Source organism: Clarias gariepinus, chromosome 2, assembly GCF_024256425.1.
Source record: "Clarias gariepinus isolate MV-2021 ecotype Netherlands chromosome 2, CGAR_prim_01v2, whole genome shotgun sequence".
Classification (NCBI taxonomy): Eukaryota; Metazoa; Chordata; class Actinopteri; order Siluriformes; family Clariidae; genus Clarias; species Clarias gariepinus.
Genome location: NC_071101.1, coordinates 14,942,274 through 14,948,288, shown reverse-complemented (window position 1 = coordinate 14,948,288; position 6,015 = coordinate 14,942,274).

Sequence of the window (6,015 nt, the reverse complement as noted above, 5' to 3'; positions counted from 1 at the left end):
GGCATATTGGGCCCCATTTATCATGCTGATTATCATGCTGTTTTATCCCAAATTTTTTTTAATATGAGCGTTTTACCAAAAAATCTGGTCTTCATGAAGATCCCATTCATTTAAAAAATAGACTTGGGTCAAAGGAACTTTTACTTCCACTCACTCACTCAACGTCTATATCGCTTATACTGTATACAGGGTCCCGGGGGCCTGAAGCCTATCCCAGGTGACTAAGGGCGCCAATCCATCACAGGGCACACACACATATACACACTTATTTACACACTAAAAGTAATTTGGGAATGCCAGTTAGCCTAACCTGCATGTCTTTACCAGTGTTAACCACTAGACCACCACGCCACATCTACAGTACCTCAGACAAAATCTATTTCGGTGATTATTCTTATTTTACCACTTTGAGATTTGCCTTTTAAGGAGTTTTGTGGCTGTCACTAGATGCTAATCAGTTATAACACACATAGTAATTTGCAGGTGATTAGAATTCATCCACATATTTGATGAAGTACCCCACTGTTAAATTAATACCATACGGTGTTTATGCGTCTTCAGTTGAACTCAAATTACCTCTGAAAGTGTTCAGTTGTCACATTGGAGTTTTACTATGTAAAAAGAAAGTTAGCCTTTTCTGAAGTTTTTGGAATCTGGTGGGGTTTTTTTTCTCTTTTCGCACACAATTATTTTCTTGCAAATTTGCTAAAATGTTAATACATAAGCTTCGCTTTATTACACTTTATTACACAATTCTGTCTGTTGCTTATAATAATAGTATATAAATAATATATAATAATATGATTTGCTGTATCAAGTGCTTGTTTTAGGCTTTTGATTCATGAGAGAGAAGGTTGATTACAATATACTGATGTGACAATATACAAAATGCACAGTAGTCTTTCTGTTTCACGTCACATTTTCCATCACACATCTTTTAAAGCTTTAAAGTACAGTAAATGTTTGTGTTTAAAAAAATGCAAAAGTGAAAATTGCTGTCTCAGACCCCATTACTCAATAACCGTTAATAGGAATGTTAGATTAGAATAGCTAGTGAGTGAGATGAGAGCATACTGTATGTATGTGTCACGAACTAACCGGAATGATCAGAAGACTTAGCACTTAGCGGTTAGCCCTTTGTAGCGTGGATGGTAAACCCAAACGCGGAAGCACGCGAGTAGGCAGGATAACCACGCGATTTGGTCTAAGGACTCTCACGAAAGGGGAGCAAGGGAAAAACACAAATTTAACCCGCGTCCTATAAACACACACTCGAATCAGAAAGTAGACCCAAGAAAAGTGAGTACTCACAAAATGGCAGACAGGCGATCTGAACCAGCATCGGGCGAACTCAATGACTGAGTGATGTGAAGCGCCATCTTGGCTCCTTTTATGCTTCCTGTTTTAGCGACCGTTCTACTTCCGGGTCCTAGTGCCGGTCGCAAAACGGGTGTGTGTGACAGTACCCCCCTGTCCAGGACCGACTCCCGACGGTCCTGGGGTGGAGGATACCCGGCGACGGTAGTCCCTGATAAGTTCCGGGTCGAGAATAAACCGGGCCGGAATCCAAGATCGCTCCTCGGGACCATAGCCTTCCCAGTCGACCAGGTATTGGGTGCCTCGGCCCCTAGGACGCGAATCGAGGATCCGACGTACGGTGTAAGCAGGACCACCGTCGAGGAGCAGGGGGGGAGGGTGGAACCATAGGAGACGTGGTGAAGGGTTTCAGCTGTGACGTGTGGAAAACCGGATGGATTCGGAGCGCCGCAGGCAGCTGGAGCCGATAGGTGACAGGGTTGATGCGGAGTGTAATGCGGTATGGGCCGATGAATCTGGGTGACAGTTTCTTTGATTCTGTGCGGAGATGCAAATTCTTTGTTGACAGCCATACCATGTCACCTACATTATACATTCGTCCCGGTGGGTGTCGGCGGCGATGTTGCGTAGCGTAGCGGTGGTTGGCCCTTTGGATAGCTTGATTAGCTTGTCTCCACAGCCGCCGACACCTGCGAACCAACTGTTGGGCCGACGGTACGTCAACCTCCGGTTCTTGATGTTCGAACATCGAAGGCTGAAAACCGTGGCATACCTCGAATGGACTGAGATTTGTGGCCGAAGAAACATGGAGGTTGTGAGATAGCTCAGCCCATAAGAGATAGCGGGCCCAGGAGCGCTGACGATCGGCAACAAAACATCTGAGATAGCGCTCCAGTTGTTGGTTGGTCCGCTCCGTCTGACCATTAGTCTGAGGGTGGTATCCTGATGACAGACTGCAGGTGGAATTAATCAGACGGCAGAAGGCCTTCCAGAACCGGGCAGTGAACTGGGGCCCTCTGTCCGAGACGATGTCTTTTGGGAACCCATGCAAACGGACTACGTGCTCTAGAATCAGCTCGGCTGTCTCTTTAGCTGACGGGAGTCCGGGAAGAGCCACCAGGTGCACAGCTTTGGAGAACCGATCCACGATGGTCATAATGGTCGTCTTTTCTTCTGAAGCCGGCAGGCCCGTGATGAAGTCGACGGCAATGTGCGTCCAGGGTCGGCGAGGAACCGGTAGTGGCTGGAGCTCACCAGGTGTCGGCTGGTTGGTGGTCTTGGCCCTGGCGCACACTGGGCACGCCTGAACGAACTCTTCGATGTCCGGGATCATGGAGGGCCACCAGAAGGCGCGTTGGACGAACTGGAGGGTGCGTCTGGTGCCGGGATGTCCAGAGATGGGTGATGAGTGGCCCCACTCCATGACGTCGCTCCTGACCGCTTGAGGCACGTAGAGTCGTCCAGGCGGCACACCTGCCGGTTCGGTCTCCGCTGCCTGTGCCTGGCGGACTCTGGTCTCTAGATCCCAGTGAAGAGGTGCGATGATTTTTGAGGAGGGGAGGACAGGCGCGGGTTCCGCCCGGGTGGCTTCCCCCTCATATTGTCTGGAGAGGGCGTCGGCCTTGGTGTTCTTGGACCCCGGGCGATAGGACAGATGGAAGTTATAATGTTCAAAAAACAGGGCCCACCGCGCCTGCCTCGGGTTGAGCTGCTTGATGTTCTGGATGGTGATCAGATTCTGGTGGTCGGTCCAGATGATGAACGGCTCGCTGGCGCCCTGGAGCCAGTGTCGCCATTCCTCCAATGCCCACTTTATGGACAACAGCTCGCGGTCCCCTACTCCGTATCGCTGTTGAGTGGGATCAAATTTTTTGGAGAAGAAGCCACAAGGGTGTAACTTCTGATCTGGACCTCGCTGGGAGAGAACAGCTCCGGCGCCCACATCCGAAGCGTCCACCTCCACAACGAATTGTTTGTTGATGTCTGGATGGAGAAGAATTGGAGCGGTGGTAAAACGTCGACATAATTCATGGAAGGCGGAGATGGCGGTGGAGTTGAGGTGGAAGTGATGAGACGATGGACGGGTCAGGGCAGTTAGGGGTGCTGCAACTGTACTGTAGTCCCGGATGAAGCGACGATAGAAATTCGCAAACCCGAGGAACCGTTGAAGCTGCTTAAGGGTCTTGGGTAGGGGCCAATGACGCACAGCTTCTAGTTTCTGCGGGTCCATGGCCACACCCTGGGGCGAGATGACAAAGCCCAGGAACGTGGTGGAGCGCTCGTGAAAAGCGCACTTCTCCAACTTACAATACAGTTGATGGGCGAGCAATCTCTTAAGGACCGCCCTGACGTGTTGGGTATGTTCTTCAACTGTTCGTGAGTATATCAGGATGTCGTCCAGGTAGACGAATGCCCACCGCCCCAACATGTCTCGCAGGACATCATTTATGAAACTTTGAAAGGCGGCAGGAGCATTACAGAGTCCGAAGGGGATAACAAGACTTTTATAATGTCCAGTGGGAGTGATGAAGGCCGTCTTCCACTCATCGCCCTCTCTGATACGCACCAAGTTGTAGGCGCTCCGAAGGTCCAACTTCGTGAAAATGGTGGCACCAGAGAGGGCGTCCAGGGCAGAGTTGGTAAGAGGCAGAGGGTGTCGGTTTTTGATGGTAATGTTGTTTAGCCCCCGATAATCGACACATGGGCGAAGTTCGCCCCCTTTCTTCTTTACAAAGAAGAACCCCGTGGCGGCGGGCGAGGAGGAGGGCCTGATGGTACCTTGGCGAAGGGCATTCGACACGTATTCCTCCATCGCCCGTGTCTCGGTGGGTGTGAGAGAGTATAAATGGCCGCGGGGGGGAGTCGAGCCCGGCTGGAGGTCAATCGCCAGGTCGTAGGGGCGATGAGGTGGAAGATGGATGGCGCGTCTCTTGCAGAACACTTCAGCCAGGTCTCGATATGCTGGAGGGATGGCGTTGGTGTCGACATCGGGGGCCTCGGACCCCCTAGAGCACGTCCCAGCCGATGCCGGTAGGCAAAGTTCGCTGCAGGCCGGTCCCCATTGTAGAATCCGGTTCTGAGTCCAGGATATGAGAGGGTCATGTTGTAACAGCCACGGATGTCCAAGGATGATGGGTGGTGATGAAACGGATGTTAGATGAAATTGAACCTGTTTGTGATGTTGCTGGATGATCAGGGTAATGGGTTCTGTCTGGGTGGTGATAGGGCTGGATGATAGGGGCCGGCCATCTACAGAAGTGATGCGAACGGGCTGGGATAACGCCTCAGTCTTTACCCCCAGTTCTTTGGCATAAGAAGAGTCAATGAAGTTACCTGCGGCACCGGAGTCGATGAACGCGGTGCTCCTGACCCGTTTGTGGCCAAACTGGAGGCTTACTTGGACCGTGAGACGGGAGATATTGGTCGTGGTGGCGAAGAGTTGGAGGCGACCCGGTGAGCTCTTCCCCTCGCTCACCGGGTCTGGGCGTTTCCCGGCCGGAGAGGACAGATGGCTCTGTGGTGGGCTCCTGACCCGCAGTAGGCACAGAGTCCCTCCCTGAATCGCCGTTCCCGTTCTGCAGCGGTCAAGGAGGCGCGTCCTAACTGCATGGGTTCCCCGGCTCCGGTGTCAACCACGGCAGGAGGTGGAGAACCGACAGGTCCATGAGTAGTGGAGGTGACTGTGGTTGGAGTTCGTGGAGTGGAAAACGCGAAGGTGGGTGTTGGCGGCAGGGTTCTCGGGGCTGGCTTCGGGCGAGATAGGAGGCGTTGGTCAATTCGGAGGGCGAGTTGAATCAAACCCTCCAGGGTGGCAGGAAGCTCCCGCCCGGCTAGCTCGTCTTTTATCCTAGAAGCCAACCCCTCGTAATAGGTGGTCCGGAGCGCGGCGTCTCCCCAGGTGGCTTGTACGGCGAGAGTGCGGAAATCAGCCGTGTAGCGGCTCACGGACGAACTTCCCTGCCGCAGGTGGTACAGCTTGGTGTCGGTCTCCACCTCGCCCGCAGGGTGTTCGAATGTTAACTTCAGCTGACGGGTGAATTCATTGTAGGAATGGGCGGTATCCGAGTCAGCACGAAGAACTGCCGTGGCCCACTCAGCTGCCTGCCCCGACAGCAACGAGACAAGGAGAGCAATGCGCAATCGATCGGTGGAGTATTTGGTGGCATTGAACTCAAACACTAGATCGAGAGCAGTTAGAAAGACACTGCATCTCCCGTCCGTGCCATCCCACTTATCCGGTAGAGCAAGAAAGACATCAGAAGTGGGGGGGGGAGAGGGGGCGGAGCTGCGGCCGCTGCGGCGGGCGAACGGTTGGCCGCGCTAGCAACAGCCTCGCGAAGGGCCGCGTTCTCCTGCCGCAAGGCCGCGACGTCTTGGACGCTCCGGCGAAGAGTAGCGAGCTCTCCGTTTAGCTTGTTGATTAGCTCGGCGTGCCGATCAACCACGTCGCAAAGGTGCGCATAATCCGCTGGGTTTACCGCGGAGGACTCAGTCATTCTGTCACGAACTAACCGGAATGATCAGAAGACTTAGCACTTAGCGGTTAGCCCTTTGTAGCGTGGATGGTAAACCCAAACGCGGAAGCACGCGAGTAGGCAGGATAACCACGCGATTTGGTCTAAGGACTCTCACGAAAGGGGAGCAAGGGAAAAACACAAATTTAACCCGCGTCCTATAAACACACACTCGAATCAGAAA